Source organism: Marmota monax, unplaced genomic scaffold (assembly GCF_021218885.2).
Source record: "Marmota monax isolate L192 unplaced genomic scaffold, Marmota_monax_Labrador192_F-V1.1 WCK01_AAM20220418_F8-fsc00017, whole genome shotgun sequence".
Classification (NCBI taxonomy): domain Eukaryota; kingdom Metazoa; phylum Chordata; class Mammalia; order Rodentia; family Sciuridae; genus Marmota; species Marmota monax.
This window is the reverse complement of record NW_026695241.1, coordinates 973420-992374: the sequence shown is the minus strand read 5'-3', so window position 1 is coordinate 992374 and position 18955 is coordinate 973420. Positions and strand designations below refer to the sequence as shown.

The window sequence follows — 18955 nt, the reverse complement described above, 5'->3', positions numbered from 1 at the left end:
CCTTTAGAAGAAGGCTTCCTCCCACCCCACCTACCCTCACAAGGTGCATATTGAAATACAGACCTTTTCACGCTTGAGTCCACATGTCTGTCTTTCCTTTTGGACTCCGACTTCCTTGTAGCCAGCTGCCATATTCTTGCACGGGTTCTCTCTGCATACACGGACGTGGACTGCTTTAGATACTGTGGGTGTGTGCATGCGTGAAAGAATCATTTTGGAGCAGTGAGCGCTGTGGCCGAGGGAACGGCTTCATATTGGATTGCCCCAGTGCTAGCCTAGGAGATGTCAGCAGGAACAGCAGAGGTAAGAAATCGCTCAGAAACTCCACTTGAGCTTCTGGAATCTTGTAGCCCTGCTCTCTTAAGCACGCTCTGCCTTCCTTTAGCCCTGTGGATGGTGATGGGTGTCACCCAGGGGAAGGCTGTGCTAGGTGAAATAAGTTTGAGAAGTCTGAGGTCAATCCAGATTGATTTTCCCCTTTGACCCTCAGAGTTCAACATGTTGGTGGGGATCCCTGGCAGAAGGCACAGGATGTACGTTTCCCGTACTTTCTTCACTTTGGGACACTGGTGGGACCTCTGGGCCATGGCACATGCTCTGGGAATGTTGTTTAATCACTGTGGCTCCTCATTGCTGCTTTGCTCATAGACTCTTTCATGGGACACTCCTGTCTATGGCACCTACTGCCTAGGCAGTGCATCAAACATCTCTGGCCCTCAGCTATTGGCAAAGGGTGGGTCAATGACATGACCAAGAAATGCTAACCAAATCCTCTGTTCCACAGCAGGTGACTGAGCTAAAGAGTCACATGGAGTCCACACTATAGGCAGCCATTCTGGTCCATGGACAGCACAAGTGACTATGAAATCTGTGACATATTCAGATGCCCCTTTAGAAGGATGCAGTGGAGGGTTAGAGAGATCAGTGGTCTCCTGGCCCCAAATGTAGGGCTCTTCCTCCTGGACCACTGCCCTCAGAGGCACCCGAACCCCTCAGTCACTGAAGACATATGACAAGCAGGCACAAGGACCCTATGTGCACTGAGCACCCTCACTTATCAGGTCTCAGCAACGGTGATTGAGTGATCCCTCACAAGAACAACAGGCGCTGGTATTATTAAACTATTTCATACATGAGGGGGCCTGGCCGAGGATTCACACTGGAAATAGTGAAGGGCATTGGAATTAAGCTCGTGTGAGCTATCCAGGTGGCTCCAACATCTTTGCTCAGGGGGCTGTGCCTATAGAAGTCTTCTATAGTCCATCGAGAATGTTCCGATACCTGCCAATGGGTACAAAAGTGCAGCTGCCACAGGGCCTCTTCCTCGCCCACTGGAGATCCAACCCCACCAGGGATGAGCTACTGCATGGGCCGCTTCCAGAGCCGCCTTCTGGGGAAAAGGATCAATGGCAAAATTGGATGATCCAACAAGGCTTTTGCAGTAAAAGCTTTTTATGCCGCTTGTTCAAAGCTTTTAAGTGCCTTTTAGATCACAGATTGAACCATCGACATTATAAAGTGGAACCTTTTAATACCAAAATACACTTCCAGAGTAAAATTCCATTATGGGAAAGAGCATCTCGCCGCACCATCTAGATAATAATTCTCTCCCGGGTAATAGGAAGTATGAAATGTTTGATGATAAACAGAGTTTCTCAGTGTTGTAATAAGACACCTCCCACTGCTGTGTGGTGTGTGTGTGCGTGAGTGTGTGTGTGTGTGTGTGTTGTGTGCACACTGCAAGTCACTTCTCATCTGTGGACACCAGTGTCTTCATCTGTAAACAGTGGGAACTGTACTGGATGTGCTTTGAGGCACTTCCAGCCACCAGATTTCAGGGAAAAGCTAGGTTTCCATTTTCTCATCCTCAAAATGAGGGCATTTGTATCAATCATGAAACTTTCAGCTGAAGTGATAACTTAAAGTGCTTTAAGTGAAAGGGAAAAAAACAACTATAATGGCTTAAGACTCGTGCAACTAAAATCTCAGGAGCATGTGCATTCCTAATTTAAGCCATCTTGCAAGCAGATGCTCCGGCAAGGTCAATGCTACCAGGACTTGGTTTCCTTCTGTCTTCAAAATCATGCTGCCCCATTCCTCACGTGCTGGGATTCTCACTGCTTCGGGATGTCAGCAGAAAGAGAACTTCTTTCTCCCGGTTTTTGACAAAATCCCCTGGATTGAATACCATTGGTTCAGAGGGCATCACACTGTCTATCCCTGAAGCAGTCGACATCTTCAGGTTGCAGACTGCACTGATTGGCTAGCCCTTGGTCACATGCTCACCCCAGAGCAGAAGTGGTCAGCCCCTTTCAACTGTAGGTCAAAGTCATGGGTGATGGGCCCACCTGGAAAAGTGGGGTGCTGGTAAGGAAACAACAGATGTCCGCGGGGGTGGACCTATCTCCAGCCTGGATCCCAAGGCTGATGTGAGCTCTAGAAGCACTGGAGGCACTTTTGAGGTTTTTAAATCCAACCTCTCTGCTTGAAGTTGGGGATACTGAGGCTCAGAGCCTGGAAACGACTTGCCCAAAGTCACTGGAGTCATTAGTAATGTTGGGAAAACATAACGGCGGCAGCACCCCAGAAAAAAAAAAGAAAAAACCCCAACATGGCGTCTAACGACCCTCTTTCTCCTCTTTGTTTCTTTCACTGGCGCGAAATGTTCCCGCCGGCGCCAGTGTTCAAACCCTGCTGGTGGGAAGCCTTAGCCCCAATTAGAATTAACTTCTTGGGCTCCGGAACTGACATATGGAAGAGCTTGCCAATAAACGGGCGACCTGTTATCTACCTCAGCCCTGCGACCTCTCCTTTGACCTATATAAACACACAGCCTTTGGTAATAAAGCGGAAACCTCTTCGGTGATCTGTGTCGTGTGGTGCGGTGGCTTCCAGTCTTACAAGTAACTTGTCTGCTACCAAAATTCAGGACTCTTACATCCAATTCCATGTACTTTAACTATTCTCTGAACTCTGCAGCCCTGAAGGGCTGACTGGAGGGAGTCTCTCCACAGAGTCTGGCTGAGGCTTTGCTATTTAAACTTGCTTCTGTTGATGTCAGCCTCTTGGTGTGGCCAGTTTAGGATCTTTCAAGTTGGGCAGACGCTCTGAGTTTCCATGTATGGAGTCCGGACGTCCCAGTCTGATTTCTGATATGACACTGATTTGCTGTGTACTCTTGGTCAAATTACTTTACCTCTCTGTACATCAGTTTATCAGTTTGTAAATGTCCCTTCATATTAATGTGCCTCCTTATTGCCCCTCCCACCCGTACACCCTGAGTCTCTCTTGTTCTAGAAGGTGGTCTCCTAGAGTCGGGTCTCCAGGAAGGCTTAGGTAACCTCTCTCAGGCCAGTGTTTGTATTTTGACAATGCATTCAGAGAACACAGTAGCTGTAATAATGAGAGAGTTTCAGGCAGCATAAGATGGCCATGTCCTGGGTTTGGAGAAGAACTGGATTCCTACCTCAGTTCTTCTTTGTCTGACTTCCAGGGCTGATTGAACTTCTTTGGGCCCCTGATTTCCTTGGAGAGAAGAGTGGCTATGAGGACAAAATGACGCACACTGCTGTCCTTGGGCCACAGCAGTCTCCAATTTGGGAGATCAGGAGGAAAGCTGGGCAACACCTGGGGGCAGGGGCAGTGCCGTCTCCTAGCTCTGATTTCATGAAAGGGAATTACAGCAGTGGCATCCACCACTGCTGTAACTCAGATCGGATTTGGAGCGTCCTCTAAAAAGTCATGTCCAAGTTCTGACTTCTGTGAGTGGGATTTTATTTGAAAATAAAGTCATTGTGGATGTAAACTAAGGATCTTGGGTTGGGCTCGCCCTGGAATTAGAGTGGACCCTGAATCTAATGACTGGTCTCCTTAAAAGAGAAAGGAAAGGGAAACTTGAGACCCACAGAGCCAAAGACCATGTGAAGAAAGAGGCAGAACTTAGAGCCACGCAGCCCCTCACGGGGGACACCAGGGGCCCTCTGAAGCTGGGAGAGGCTGGAAGCCTCTTCCCCTGGAGCCTCTACCTTGGTTCTCCAAAGCTGTGAGAGGATTTCCGGTGTTGTAAAGCTCACGCAGTTTATGCAATTGGTTGCAGCAGCCCCAGGAAACTAATGCAACTGCCGGTTCAACTTTATGATAAGACAGAAACTTCCCAAGTTCTGCAGCATGGACTCAAACTGCCTTTGTGGCTACAGAAGAATTCTTATCTCCGTCTTTCTCTCTCCCTCTCTCCCCTCCCCACATCCACGCTCAGTGTGTGCCCTACCTTGATGTTCGGTCTGATTACCCGTGGAAATTTCCCCTACTGAGCCGATTAATCACAATACTGAGTCATTCATATCACACTTAGAAATTCCTGATCTTGCTTAAAAGTAGGGGGTTACGGATACGTGAAATAAACCCGGCTGCAAACCAGAGTGATTTTTGGTGATTTAATTCCCTCCGGGATCACAAGGAGGGGAGGGAATCAGATGGCAGGCATGCATTTTAAATGATATATATATATTTTTTACTACTAATAATAAGAAGAATAGCATGGTATGGCTTTGGCAAGTGAGCCACACCAAAGCCTTCGTTCATTCCACGGATATTTAGTGGATGTGCGTTATGTGTCAGGCACCGGGCAAGGACTCTTCCCCGTGAATCTTCAGCCTAGTGCAGAGGACAAATGATTGCGTGGGGGATCATGTTTGGATGCTGGATTTGGTAGTGAGTGCTTCAGGGGAAGGATGCAGGGTGCTGGGAGAGGGGCTGCTGATGCAGTGGGTGAGGGGTGGGCTGGGGCTCCAGAGCCCACCCCGAGGTCTGATGTGAGCTGCATGACATCCCGGGTCTCTGTTTCTTAGAATGTGAATGTAGCCTTTCCTCTGAGGTCATGGTCTTGATTTTGAGTTTCCAGGGAGGGTCTAAAATGCCTCTTTAGCTGGCTCTTCTCACTCACTGCAAACTCAGCACCTTGCAGCAGGCAGCAGTGGAAACCTGGGCTGGGTTCTCTCAGCATTCCAGGGGCCGGGTCCCCCCTGGGCTCCTTGAAGTCTTGCTCCTGTACATGCGATTCATTAATCAGCCCAGGATTTTATTTTTTTATTTATTTTATTTTCCTCTTTTTATTTTTTTAAAAGAATAATTTCACAGGTTACGAAATTCTAGATCGCTTTATTATTATTTTTTCTTTTGATGACTTAGATGCTCAGCCTTCTGACTCTGTCACAAGGTTTGGGAACAGAAGTTTGTTGTGATTCTCGTATTTGCTCCTTGACAGGTAAGGCGTGTTTTCCTTCTGGCTTCTTTCCAGAGCGTTTATTTGTCTTTGACTTTTCTGCAGGTGGACTTTGACATGCCCGTTTGGTTTTATTGTTGTTTGGTTGCTATTCTCCGTCTCCCTTTATCCTGCTCCGTGTTCTCTCAGTTCCCGGGATCCAGTCGGATTTCTTCTCACTCTGCGTTCACTCCTGAGCTTAGCTCATCTGTTCTTGGATGACGGTTCCCGTTTCCAGGGCACCAACTAGACGCCAAGTTTCTGTCACTATCCTCTGAACTCTGGGTAGGTTTGAACGTAAAGATCCAAACACAAAGAACCTTGACAATCGAGAAATTGGAGCCAAAGAAGAAGGGTTAGCAAAAGACACTGCAAAGGGATTTTCAGGAGGGAAAGGGAACTAGGGCAGAGTGGTGGTAGAAAGGCCAGGAGAAGAAGGAACTTTAAGGAAAGAATGGTCAACTCTGGTGACTGCTGCAGGCCAGGAAGGTGAGAACTGAGTTGTGGGAATTGTGACCAATCCGGGGACACCTGGTCATCAGGGAACTTCCCTAGAGAACTGTGGGCTGTGAAGGAGGCAGATGCTTTAGGAGAGAGGGTTAAAGTACAGCAGGAGATGAAGTGAAGACATAGATACAGTAGTCCTCTTCATTCATGGTTTGCTTTCTGAAGCTTCAGTTACTCATGGTCCACCATTTTCTGAGAATTTAGAATGGAAAATTTCAGAACCAAACAATCTGCAAGTTTTAAATTGAGGGCTGTTCTGCATGTCATAATAAAATCTGTAGCCATCCCACTCTGTCCCCCCTAGGATATGAATCATATCTCTACCACAGTATCCACACTGTATATGCTACCCATCCAATGTTGCTATGGCTCAAAGTTCTAGGATTTTATCACAGTATCCACACTGTATATATGCTACCTGTCCAATGTTGCTATGGCTTGAAGATCTAGGATCCTCCTCCTCCGGGTGTATCATCAGAAGGTCCATAGTAGATGTGTCATGAGGCCTACCACATGCACCTCCTTCCATGTCACCTTAACTCACATGACCACAAGGTGAAGACTGAGTACAGCATGCAGCCCCATGCTGTGTTCTTTCTCTTAGTTTTACCAACCCGACGAGTCACCTCTCCTTACTTGGGAGGAGTGAGTAGGAAATGTGGTGGACTTCCTTTCCAATAGCTTTCCCTGTTGTGTGGAATGGAATTTTCCTCACAGAAGCTGGAGGGTGGGAAGAGCGATGCCTCTTAACTTGACCATCTCCTGTACTATAACTGTCAGTCTATGTACATCCCCTGCTCAGAATGTGGCCTGTTCTGTATAGCAGTCTTTTCTTATTTATTCTTGTCCTAAGACCTGGCACCAAGTCTGGGGCCTAGTAGGTGCTCAGTAAATAATCATTTAATAGTAAATGAATAAACTCCAGGCCAAACCAGCAGAGGTACCCCAAACCTCTTCTGCTTAACAGATTTTCAAAACATCTGAGACTTATCTCAGTGTTAATCTAGGACCGATGACAATTGTGGGAAAGAATGACCAAGATCGCACACAATCCTTTGGTTTGTATTTAAATACCCAGTGATAAATTACCTCAGTTAAATCACGCTTTCTGCCTCTGTTGCAGGTGTTAGATCATGAAAATATCGGCTGAGCTCAGCTCCCTGGTGTGAAAAGCAAGTCCCGGGAAATCTAGACATACTTGTGAATTGCAACCTGGGTTTCTTTTATTAACGGTCACTAATGGTCTGCAATCAAGCCACACCTGTGAGAAGCAAAATAACAATTGACCTGTTTGCTTGAAGTGAGTGCAATTTATCAACTTGCTGATTATTCACTCTCTCCTGGTATCAGCCTGACACATTTGTGCAGAAAGAGAGAGAAAAATGTGCTCTTATCCGGTTTTAGTAGGCAGTGTGGAGGTACCAGGAATCCTACAGTCTTGGGTATAAAATTCCACTGTCACTAACTAGCTGTATTAACCCACTTTCTGCTACTATAACAAAATACCCGAGGCTGAGAAACTTATAAAGAAATTCATAAAGAAATGAAGTCTATTTAGACCACAGTTTTGGAGGCTGAAATTCCAAACAGCATGGTGCTGATCAAGAGCCCCCGTGGCTGCATCACTTTGTGGCAGTCGACGTCATGATGATGGGAGCAGGAGAGGGAAGAAGAGGTCAATCACAAGACAGGAAGCCAGGGAATGGGAAGAGGCCAGGCTCCTCCTCCACACTGACTCCCTTTGAGAACTAACTCAGGGTCCCAGGAGAACTCCACCAGTCCCTTGCAGGACATGCCCCTGCTGACCTGGGGACCTACTGCCAGGCCCCGCCTCCTGGAGGTCCCACCACCTCTTCACATCACCACACTGGGGACCAAACTTCCAGCACATGAACCTTTGGGGACAAAGCCCAGCGCTAGCCAGAGCCCCAGCTGAGGTGCTGCTTCCCTCCTGCTGGCTGCTGGGGTTTGCGCCTGCCTTTCAGGGTGGATGGTGGGTGCCAGTGTCCTCCAGGCCTTCTGGGCTTCAGAGCAACACGGGTTCATCCTGCCCCTTTTTGCCATTTTCCTAGGAACTTTGTCAGTTGATTTAATACTTTTAACGGCAGTTGTCCCACATGGCTCCTTTGCTTCCTACTTTCTGCTTCATAGAAGTCTCCCTCCATCTGAGGGAAGGAGAAAAAGGATTCCTGACCTGGGTCACGAACAGGTTGCTGCAGAATGCCGGTGTGAGATAGAGATGCAGAGCCCTGGCATCAGGAGAGGAGGAGGAGCCAGTGTCAGGAGCCGGCACTGCCCAGGACAGAGCCAGGCCGCTGTGGGGCTGAGTTCTGGCGCGTGGTTTGCCAGGGCTGCCCCTGCAAAACACCCAGACGGGGACCGAAACAAGGAGATCCGTGTCCGCCCAGCGCTAGAGGCTGGAGGCCAAGATCAAGATTCAACCGGGCTGGCTTCTCTGTTCCTGTGTCTTCAGGTGGCCTGCCTCTGTGTGGGTCTGTGTCCCAGTCTCCTCTTGTCCCCTCATCCCCAGGGGTGGGAACCGAACAAGGGGCTTGTGCGTGCCAGGCAGGGGTGCGGCCACGGAACCAGCCCCCCTCGCCTCCTGTAAAAGCACTAGTCACATTTGATTAGGGCCTACTCATGTGATGTCATTTAGTCACCTATCAAAGACTGTCACAGTCACATTCGGAGGCATTGGGACAGGACTTTCGCGTACGAATGGGGAGTGGTGAGGTGGCCCAAGTTAGCCTGGGCACCGCGGAATCAGCGCCTGTGGAAGAGCATGTCCCAGAGCCAGGAGACGAGAGGGAACCTCACAGGCTGAGTCCTGTCAGACCATCCCGTGTGGGGTCTGTCTCCAGCTCTGTCTGGGAGGCTCCTGGGATGGGTACGCACAGGCCCTTCTTAGGGACACAAGAGCACACGAGTCACGCCCTCTTTTCTCTCTTCAAACGTGCATGTGCCATCTTTGTCCCCTTTCCTGTGTCATTTCTCCTCTGAGGCAAGGAGCTACAGTGCCTTTCTTACCTGACATGGGGGGAACCAGAGGCTCTAAGAAACTGGTGGAAGGGGGGACATGGAATTCCTCCCAAAAAAGTCTAGCTCAGAGCCCTGTCTCCCCAGAGAACTTTGGCTCCCTACGATTCTCCTGCCCCTGTGCCACTGGGTAGCTACCATTGGGCCCTTGCTCAAAGGTACCCTGTGATCAGTTGGTAGGTTTCTGCAGATCAGGGAGCACGCGTCCTCCTTTGCCACGCAATCCCATCTGCCCTGTGTTATGGAGGAGGACCCTGATCTCTGAGATCATACAGCTGATTTCAAATCTTGGCTCCACTCCTTATTAGCTGGATCTCTTTGGGTCCGTGGCCTAAGTTCTCCGAGACTCAATTTCCTCACCTGTAAAATGGGGCAGTAATGTGCCTTACCTCGAAGTGGTGCCAGAAGATCCAATGAGATACGACCCCGCACTTAGGACCACGCCTGACACATGGTAACAGCGAAAATGTATTATCTGTTATCACTTAAAAGTATTTTGTTAGAGTTTATTGGCAGGGAAAGGACCTAGCTACAGCGTGGTAGTGGTGATGGCGATGTGTGGAAAAGAGAAAAATGCATTTTCTACGCCGTAGCTATATTTGGCAACAAGTCTCTCCGATTCTCTTGTAATAAAAGGACTTTGTTTTGCTCAGAGCCCCTTTGAGTCTCACAATAATGCTTATATATAGTGCCTTTTGTCCCGGAATCTTGGAGCAGCCCTGAAATCAAAACATGACAAGAGCTGGATAGTTGCAAAAATAAAAGCAACCATTTGCTTTTGTTTTTGAAAAAGCTCTCCTTCCTTTCCCAGTTTGCAACTTGGCAGCTGGATATGAACACGTATGTATATTAGACTTGAGTCTGTGTCTAGCCACCGACAATAAATGATGACAGCTGCTTGCAGGGTGGCTCCTGGAGATGGAGTGGTGTGAGAAGCGCACCCCGTGAAGTGCAGGAGGACAAGAAGGGAGCAGGGTGTCTTTCATGAGTGACTTCCAAGGGCCACGATTTAAAGGTGTCTCTCATTGAATCCCAACAGCTACTCTCATTCACAGATGAGAGGGGGCCTCGGCAAGGTTAATAATTTATACAGGATCACACAGCAATTAGGGTTCCAGACCCAGGTCTGCCTCATTCCCAAAACCCACTTCCCATCACGTCACCACATTGCTTCTTTCTCTAAGGACATTGTTTTCACCTTCAAAAAGTGTGAAGAAGGATAAGGGAGGCAAGGTCCCATTGGAGTTTGGGAGCACCAGATACAATGTGGGAAGTGGAAATGAAGTGGGGGCAGAGGATCTGGAGAGAGTTTCTGTTTTAGCAAGCGCCAGGTATCCTAGGATTTCATCAAATCTAAGGCTTCATCAAGTGTCAAAAGTCCCATTATTTTATGTGCTACTAATAAAGAAGCTATAAAACCACTGCCAATTATCATAGGCAATGGATTGCAAGACTTATCCTGATATTGGAGAGATTTAAATGTGGAAAGCCTGGTCTTAGAAGTGATGAGAGATTGCATTTATCTGGGTCCGCTTCTCTCTGTATCAGACAGTCAAAGGTTACTGCAGGACACGGTAACCACACTAGGTCTTTTAAGCTCAAAGGGATTTAATACAGAGGGTTAATCACTGAAGGGCAGGGCTAGCCAGCAGACTCTAGCTAGAACACTGCAGCACTGCACAGAGTCCCTGGGCCTCCACTAGCTCTGACCTCGTCACATTTTCCAGCATCAGCAGTTGTGATTGACATCCAGCTGCATTTACAGCAGACAGTCGATATTCTGGTTACTAGTCGTGTGACCTTGAGCCGATCAGTTGGGCTGGGGAGCTTGGTCTCTTTCTCTGGACACCAGGGTTGTATTACCTATCTTGCAGGGTTACATGAGACAGTTTTCTAAGAATGTGGTAAGTTCTCATAAAAATCTTAGTTACTAGAATTTGTGGACATACCTGGCTTTCCCACAGGATTATACATGGGTCAGGACACCACCCTGTCACAAAGTGCTTAAAAACAATGGTCAGTACCAGCCAGGGACCCCTGAACTCATCGGTTCCTCACTCCTCTCTCATTTCCTTCCTCCCTCGGATTGTTGTTGAGCTGCGAGGACACCTTAATGCCTTCGCCCTAGATAGATCAAAGCTCTCCTCAGTTTGAGGAAGCAAATTGCTGGTTGGCCAGGATAATTGTTCCCCTTCTACAGATGAAAACGAGGACAAGGACTCACGAACTGACTCAAAGGTGGAGCCCCACCAGCTGGGCAGCCTGCCAGGGTGTGCTGCTTCCTAACCACTCTCTTGCCTGTTTGAACTTCAGGGATTGAGTTTCTGCCCGGGGGGAAGCATACCAACCTCCGGCGCTTTCCCTGCATGTCTTGTACAATGTGTACTTCTCAGTGCCGGCATGCTGGGGCTGTCAGGGTGGAGGGGCTCCCTCCCTTCTGGGCCTGACCATGTGGCAGATCAATGCAGATTCCACAGATGGATTTTAAGCTTGGTCTGCCTTTGCTGGGCAGCTGGAAGACTGTTATTTACGGTGCCTGGCCCACTTCTGAGTTGCTCTGATCATCTTTGGTGACTTCTTAACCAGGACTCCCACTATCCATCTCTGCCAGAGATCTCTACAAGTCTCCACCACTGTGCCGAAATGGTTCATTTACAAGAACTGTCCTGATGTAGCACATGAAGCTGGGTATAAAGGGGTCGTGAAGAACACACTTAGAAGGTGAAACAGAGGACCTGGAATTGTTTAAATTCTTTGAGACATTTTCTTCCTTCCAGGAATTGGGGAGATAATGTATGTGAAAAAATACAGGTAGCATGGCCTCCTTAAATACTTGTTAAACAAGTATCCCTAGGTTAGTCCAATCCCCAGCTCGCAGGAGGTGCTGAGTCTGACTGTCCAGGTATTTATGAACACATGGCAGGATTGTACTCATGACCCTTCTTCTCTGGTTCAATTCTCAATTCCAAAAGCCTAACCCACAGAGCATCCTGACTGGTCAATCTTCTGCATAACCTTGACCTTGATATGAAGCTATCAACGCTTAACAAAGTGCTGAGGGTGTTCCTGTCTGCAGCATTTCAGACACACCTCCTCTGCAACAGCAGCTCGGACTGGGGTCCTGTGGGCTCTTCCCTGATAGGAGGTCTCTGCATGTGTGGGTGGTGTTGGAGGTGTTGGCAACTGCCTTGAAATGTGCTGCGTTTAAGGAGCATTGAGCAGTAAGCCATCCTACTGAGGTGCCAGAGCCACGAGCTCCAGAATAAATACAGTCTATTCTCACCTTGGAACACTTCACTCACTGTGGTTGATTTAATTGTGCTTTAAGGCCAGCCAATTGTTAACCCAGTGTGGAAGGAGGGACCTTTCTTCTGCAGGTCTACAGTGAGGTTCAGGGAACATGGTCACACTGTAACAGATAAATCCTATTCCAAGTCTTCTTAGCCTGTGTGTGTGTGTGTCTACGTGCACAGAGTGTCTTTCACTGAATGGATTCTAGCCACAGAGTCTTGCTGGGGGATTCCACACTCATGAGATGTGTGAATCTTGAGACCTCTTTGCTGACAAATATTCATCGAGTGCCCTCCTTCTGTATGTTTCTGTCAGGGTCTCAGTAGAAAGCAGATGACACATTTGAAATAGGATCATTTGAACAGGGTTTATTTGTAATACGACTGTTTAAAGAGGTGTGGGATGGAAACCAGGAGGATGCAGTCATGACTGGCTCAGCAAGTCATGGTGTCACCGCCTCCAGATCTGAAGCTCAAAGGGAGGGCTGATCCTGCAAACTGGAGGTGGGGCAGGCAGGGAGCAGTGACCTTTGGCTAAGACCAACTGGAGGCGCTTGGGACAGAGGAAACCAGGGGGAACCCATTAACCAACCCTTAGCTTTCCTTCCAGTCCTCTGTGGGGTTCCCCACTGGCTGAACACAACAGAAGCCAGGGAGCACAGGGATCTTGAATGGTTTGTAGGGAGTAGCCTCCGTGGGCAGAGGGCAGGATGGGGAGAATCTGGTGAGGCGAGGTATCTAGAGGGGCAAATGTTAAGACATCAGTGCGATGCTGCACTGTCCAATGGACAGTGATTACAGGTTTTGTGGGGACTGAAGCTCATGCAATTTTAAGAAAATCATTCCAAAAAAATCTCCAAAGTGATGTATAAACACAGTTAAGGTTCTTCCCAGGGCTTTGAAACATACCATGAAAGAGAGGTCCTGACACTCATGCTTCATTGTAAATCTCCCTCTGTGTATGGTCTTGTGATTTTGATCTAGAACAGCACCCCAGTCTGCAAAAAGCCTGTGTGGATATGCAGACTTAGACAAGTGATTATAAATACAAGGCAAACTTGTACAAGGAAATTACAGTATACACTGAAACAGACTTTGAAAGACAGAATTTAGACACCGGGCAACAGGTGAGCAGAATAATAATACTAAGGCCCTCTCATATTTATTGAGCACCAAGTGCAAACTATTGCCTATACATTGTCTCATTTAATCCTGACAAAAACAGGAAGCCAAGGCTCACAGAGGTTAAGTAACTTCCCTTAGGCTGCAAAGCTCTAAAATGGAAGAGCTAGGATTTGAACTGCATGCGGTTTCTTCCATAGACAGGCAAAGGCAAATTCGAGTGTGCAGGGCACTCAGCCAATGGGGACATAGGTCTTCTTTTTCATCCTATGCTCTGTCAATACACTCAATAACTCTGAACACCGGCCACATGTACTTTGGTTCCTACCAGCGATGGTTCAGTATGTGTGTGTTCAGAAGGTCGGAGTCAGAAACTGTGAACCACACTTCCCAGAAGCCCTAGGGGCCGGAGGGACGGCGCCCTACTTTGCCGCCAAGACTCCAATTCCCAGCATGCAGCGGGCGCGTGGACCACAGCTCCCGGCATGCCTAGGGAGACGGGGAAAGCACCGCCCCACCCCCGTCCCTCCGCGTACCGCTCGCCCCGCCTCCTCCGTCGCCCAGACCCAATGGGAAGGCTCCGTACTGCCGAGTGTAGAGGGGCCGGCGTCGCCGCCGAGTTGCGAGTCGGCGACAGCGGCGGGAAGTTCGTACTGGGCCGAAGGCGACGGGTCTGCGGCTCGGGGTAGGGAGGCCGCGGACGGTGCGGTCCTAGGGTTCGCGCGCCGAGCTGGGGCCCGGAGGCGGGCGGCCGGACTGGGGCGGCGAGGGCATCGGCGGCCGCCTTAGCCAGCACCGGCGTTCGCGCCTTCCTGGCCTCCCTCGGGGCCGCCAGCGCCCGGGGCGCACTCAGCCCTGCACGGCCGCCGGGCCGGGCGGCGGGAACCCGGCCCCGTGTGCGCGATGGTGCCGCGTCCCGCCGGGCGGGCCAGGCCGCGGCCGGGTCTGGAGGGGAACGGGACGGCCGCGCAGCGCCGGCGTGCGCGTTCGTAGGGGCCTTCCCGGTCCTGGCCAGGCCGCCGCGGGCGGGGTGACTCGGACCTGGGGCCTTCCCGGTCTAGGCCGAGGCCGCCGCTTCAGCTCGGCTTCCTGCCGCGCGGGGCTGAGCCCGCGCCGGCGCCCGCGGTTTTTACGGTCGTCCTGACGCTTCCCCCTCGGGTCTCTAGTTGACAGGGCGCCACCCTTTACTGACGTTCCAGGGCCGCACGTCGTTTTCCCCACAGAGTAATTCGGGACAGACAGTCGCAGTGACAGAGACGCTAGTTTGAGGCCACCCATTTTTTTTTAACCCCTTTTAACATCTTTTCTTTCAAGTCACCAGTTTTTCTGGACTCTTCACCCGTGGCGGCGGTGGGGAGGGTGGTGTCCCATTTCCATTTTATGGAACAACTTGGAAATACCAGTTTTACTCCTGGGAGAATCGTGGGGTTAAATTTAGGGGACTGTTGAAGAGCCTCATTAATTATGTGTTTCAGTTTTTTTTTTTGACTGGATTTGTCCATCTGTTGAGTCTGAAATTAAAAAAACAGACCGAAAAACGTTGAAGGGCAGCATTTATTTTTAAGAGTTCAGAATAAAGGCATCGTGCTGTTTATGACATGCTGAGCATATCTACAATTTTAAAATAATTTCAGAAGCAAGAGTTTTTTAAATTTTAATTTGTTGTAGTTGTAGATGGACAGAATACCTTTATTTTATTTGTTGTGCTAAGGATCGAACCTAACCGTTCTTCCACTGAGCTACCGCGCCAGCCCCAAGAGTTCTTTACATAGTCATTTTATGCGGGTTATGTTTTGCCATTCAAAATGACATGTACTAACTGGAATTAAATTTATGGGTAGATAAGATTGTGTTTGTCTGCTACCTGTGTTGTAGAAGGGAATGTAACTTAAGTACTCTGTCATTTAATAATAGCTTTCTCGGTTGTGTTGATGCTACCACAGATGGTATTTGTGCATCTTAGCATCGCTGATCAGATACAGTAGCAGAAGAAGAATTTAATAACAATAAGCTTGTGTTAGGCATTACTGTCAATTTAGTACAGTACCAGTATACAGTACAAATATCAGTTTTGTAGTGTAATGCCTTCTTGTTATGCTCAGTGCTGCAGAAATTATGAGAGGATATTTGTTAAACAAATGAGATAATGGAGTAATGTGTTAAGCATGGAGCCTGGCATATACTAAGTTAGTAAGTGCCCAGGAAATGGTTATATGGGAAGCTTATGCTAAGTTTTATTCCAGTATGCGAATGTGTATTTTAAAAATAACAGTAATGCATTCAAAATGTTGACAGACCCTAAAATTAAATTTCTTAAAGGAAACAGGCCAACCTTTTTTTTTTTTAAAGTTTGAGAACTAATGTGAAATAGTAATAAAGTAACTGTCCCAGATGTCTAGGAGAGGAGAAGCAAGATTTTAATTTTGACAACTTTTTTTCCCTTTAAAGCATCCCTAATAAGATATACTATGAATAGGATTTTGATTAGAAAAATAAAACTTTAAAATGTCTTTTATTTGAAAAAATAAAAATTTGGAAATGCAGCAAAGCTTTGAAATTTACCTTACATCAAATGAAAAAGGATGACTCCTGAATTTATGCAAATGTGCAAATGCTCTTATCTGCACATATCAGGCAGTGAGCCTTATGGGAATTAAATGCTGCTTCTTTGTGTGAGTGAGGGAGACTTTCCTGAAAATTGGTCTTGATGGGTTCTGAAAATGATTGGTAACTGAATAGGACTGGAGAATATTCTTCAGACTGGTTGGATGTTTTGTATACTTGCTGAAGTTATTTTTCAGAGTGAGAAAAAAGTGGATTCATTTATTCACTAGAGATCACTTGCCTACCATTTACCGGGAATGCATTAGGTGCAAAGTCTATTCTTGTCCTGTTTTGTTGAAGCAAATTTTCTTTGTTTTAAATTAATGTAGACTGTTCTTTTTGACTTTAGTTATTTAACATCTGGCATACACACAGCTGGTGAATGTATAAGGCACATTTGAAAAACTACAGTATTGGTGAAATGTAGAAAATGTGGAATTTTTATAGGAATGCAAGATTAATTTAGAAAGGTTATAAATGCCTCACAAAGCATTTTGCTAGGTGCTAACCAATATGTATTTGTACTCTATATTTGGCCTTTTCAACCAAAGTTTCTGTGACTCTTCCTACTTGCCATTATAAGGAGGTGAAGAAGGTTATGCCATTGGATCCTGACTCACTTGACTCCTGAATGATGATCTAAGTGCTCCATATTTTGAGGTTGCTGTTTTGAAGTAATTTCATGTGCTTTCTCAATTACTCCATCTCTCCCAATGTTGCTTTAAATCTTTGTGCTCAAAACCATACACATCCTTGTTCTGGATGACATACAGGCAACATTAAAAAAAAAAATTCTATAGAGGTATGTAGTATCCTCCCCAGTCATACTAATATTAGGTTTTTAATATTCATCACTAAGTACAGATGGCAAGAAACTACTTTTACTAACATTCTTCAGTAAATTTGTTAAGAATTTTATTACCCATAGCATCTTTTTGTCAACTTTGAAAAAAAAATTTTTTTTGAACCATATATTTTATTCGGTGTTCAGGTAAGTATAGTCATGACTCACTGCACAACAGAGACATGATTTGAGAAATGAGAAATATATCGTTAAGTGATGTGTGAATATTGTAGTATTGATACAAACTGACTACTACCACGTCACTTTTTTTTAAAAAAATATCTATTTTTTAGTTGTACCTTTAGTTGTACACAATACCTTTATTTTATTTATTTTTATGTGGTGCTGAGGATCGAACCCAGGGCCTCACATTTGCTAGGTGAGTGCTCTGCTGCAGAGCCTCAACCCCAGCCCAAGGTGATGCTTCATTTGTGTAATCCATTGACAGAAATGTCACTGTGTGGCACATGACTGTCCATGGATTTTGATGAGTCCTTGAAATAACTCCTATCTCTCAGTGGGTTTAACCCTAAAGAATGAGAACCAGTGTTTTCAGATTTCAAAATTAAGATAAACACTCTTTACACTGGCATATTTTGGGATGATCATTAAACATATTTTAGGCTGGGCCTGGTGGCACATGCCTGTAATCCCAGTGGCTCAAGAGGTCGAGGAAGGAGGATTGTGGATTCAAAGCCAGCCTCAGCAACTAGCGAGGCCCTAAGCAACTCAGTGAGACCCTGTCTCAAAATACAAAAAAAGGGCCAGGAATTTGGCTCAGTGGTTAAGTGCCCCTGGGTTCAATCCCCAGTGCCAAACAAATAAAAAAACCCCAACAAAAACATACACTAAAATGTTTACCAGTAAGTTGTACATTAAATGTGAAGATATAATTGAATTGCCAAGTAATTAGTTTGAGATTCAAGAATGTTATATGTATTTAAAGTAAATATACTTAACATTGGAAGGAAACATTCATCTTAATACAACTCAGTATCAGGAACACAATGGTTGCACAAAGAGCTACAAATAAGAATTGAAAAATTAGTAGGACTGAGGACAGTACCATCCTATTAATAAGACCTTTTTTGAAGTCATAATTTTTTTTTGTGCTAGTTTTCTCCTTGTGGACTGCCAGTGTACCTACTGTTTGCATGTGAGCCACTATGTCTGCTCTAGACTTAGCTCCTTGTTTTAAGAACCCAGACTGCATTATATAATTGTTAGTTTTATCTAAAATTTAAAAAGTAAACCATGAAATCTTATAGCCAAGATAACTACACTGTATTTCAGGTTTTTTTTCTCAAATTGTTTACCATGTGTCAGTGGAACTCATGTGTATCATCTTTTGATGATTATATATTAATGCATTGGGATCACATTTCACAATACTAAGTACTAGAAAGTGCTGTTGAAGTTTTAGTCTTCATAGACTGGAAGAAGAATGTTTACTGTTTCTACTATGGGCTTAAATGTACTTCACTTTTTTTTTTTTTTTGCAGTTTGCTATATGACCATAGCTATCAATGTACAGATTATTATAATTATAAATTTTGTATAAATATCATAAATTGTAAATTACCTGTAGAGGTCATAAAAAGTATTTGGGAACCAGAAAAAAATTTTAAAAATTTCTGTTTTAAAAAATTTTAAGGTTATAAAATTTAGGAGACGATCTAGTTTTTTTAGGCTTATGGAAAAAATGTTAGAAATCATGACTATTATATTACCTCTCATGTGTAACATGGGAATCTAAATGTATAGGTATAGTCATTCTTGAAATTAGATTGGCAGTTCCTCAAAGTTAGCCATACTATTTAACATATGACCTGGCAAGTGTACTGCTGGGCATTTATCTGGAAAAATTAAAAACTTGTGTTTATACAAAAACTTCATACTAGCCCCAAACCAGAAACAGCCCACCTGTTCTTCTCTGGGTGAATAGTTAAATAAAATGTGGCATAACCCTAATAGCAGAACAACACTCATCAACAAAAGTAAATGATTTCTTGATAGATGCACCAATTTGGATGGAGTTTATGGGCTTGCAGGAAAAAAGTGGAAAAAGTGAAATAAAAACAATCTTCAAAGGATCTATGATTATATGATTCCTCAGCAGAATGGAATGAGTGCAAAGCCAATAATCAACCAGAAGATAAAGGAGAAGAGAGGGGTTTCTTTTTTTCTTTTTTTTTTTTTTTTTGTGGTGTTGGAGATTGGACCCAAGGCCTTGTGCATATAAGGCAAGCACTCTACCAGCTGAACTATATCCCCAGTCTGGGTTTATTTCTT

At 46.0% G+C, this 18955-nt stretch overlaps 1 protein-coding gene across 3 annotated transcripts in view; it reads left to right on the top strand.

The window, feature by feature from the left end:
- The first annotated feature begins 13784 nt into the window (after nt 1-13784).
- Vrk1 (VRK serine/threonine kinase 1) overlaps nt 13785-18955 on the top strand; it is a 79473-nt gene continuing 74302 nt past the window's right edge. For 2 of the 3 annotated variants that reach the window (XM_058577722.1, XM_046440512.2), the window contains exon 1: nt 13818-13900. The gene's annotated coding sequence lies outside the window, so the exon portion shown is untranslated. Of the gene's footprint in view, nt 13901-18955 lie in introns of all 3 variants that reach the window. The other variant, XM_046440511.2, reaches the window with a different exon arrangement.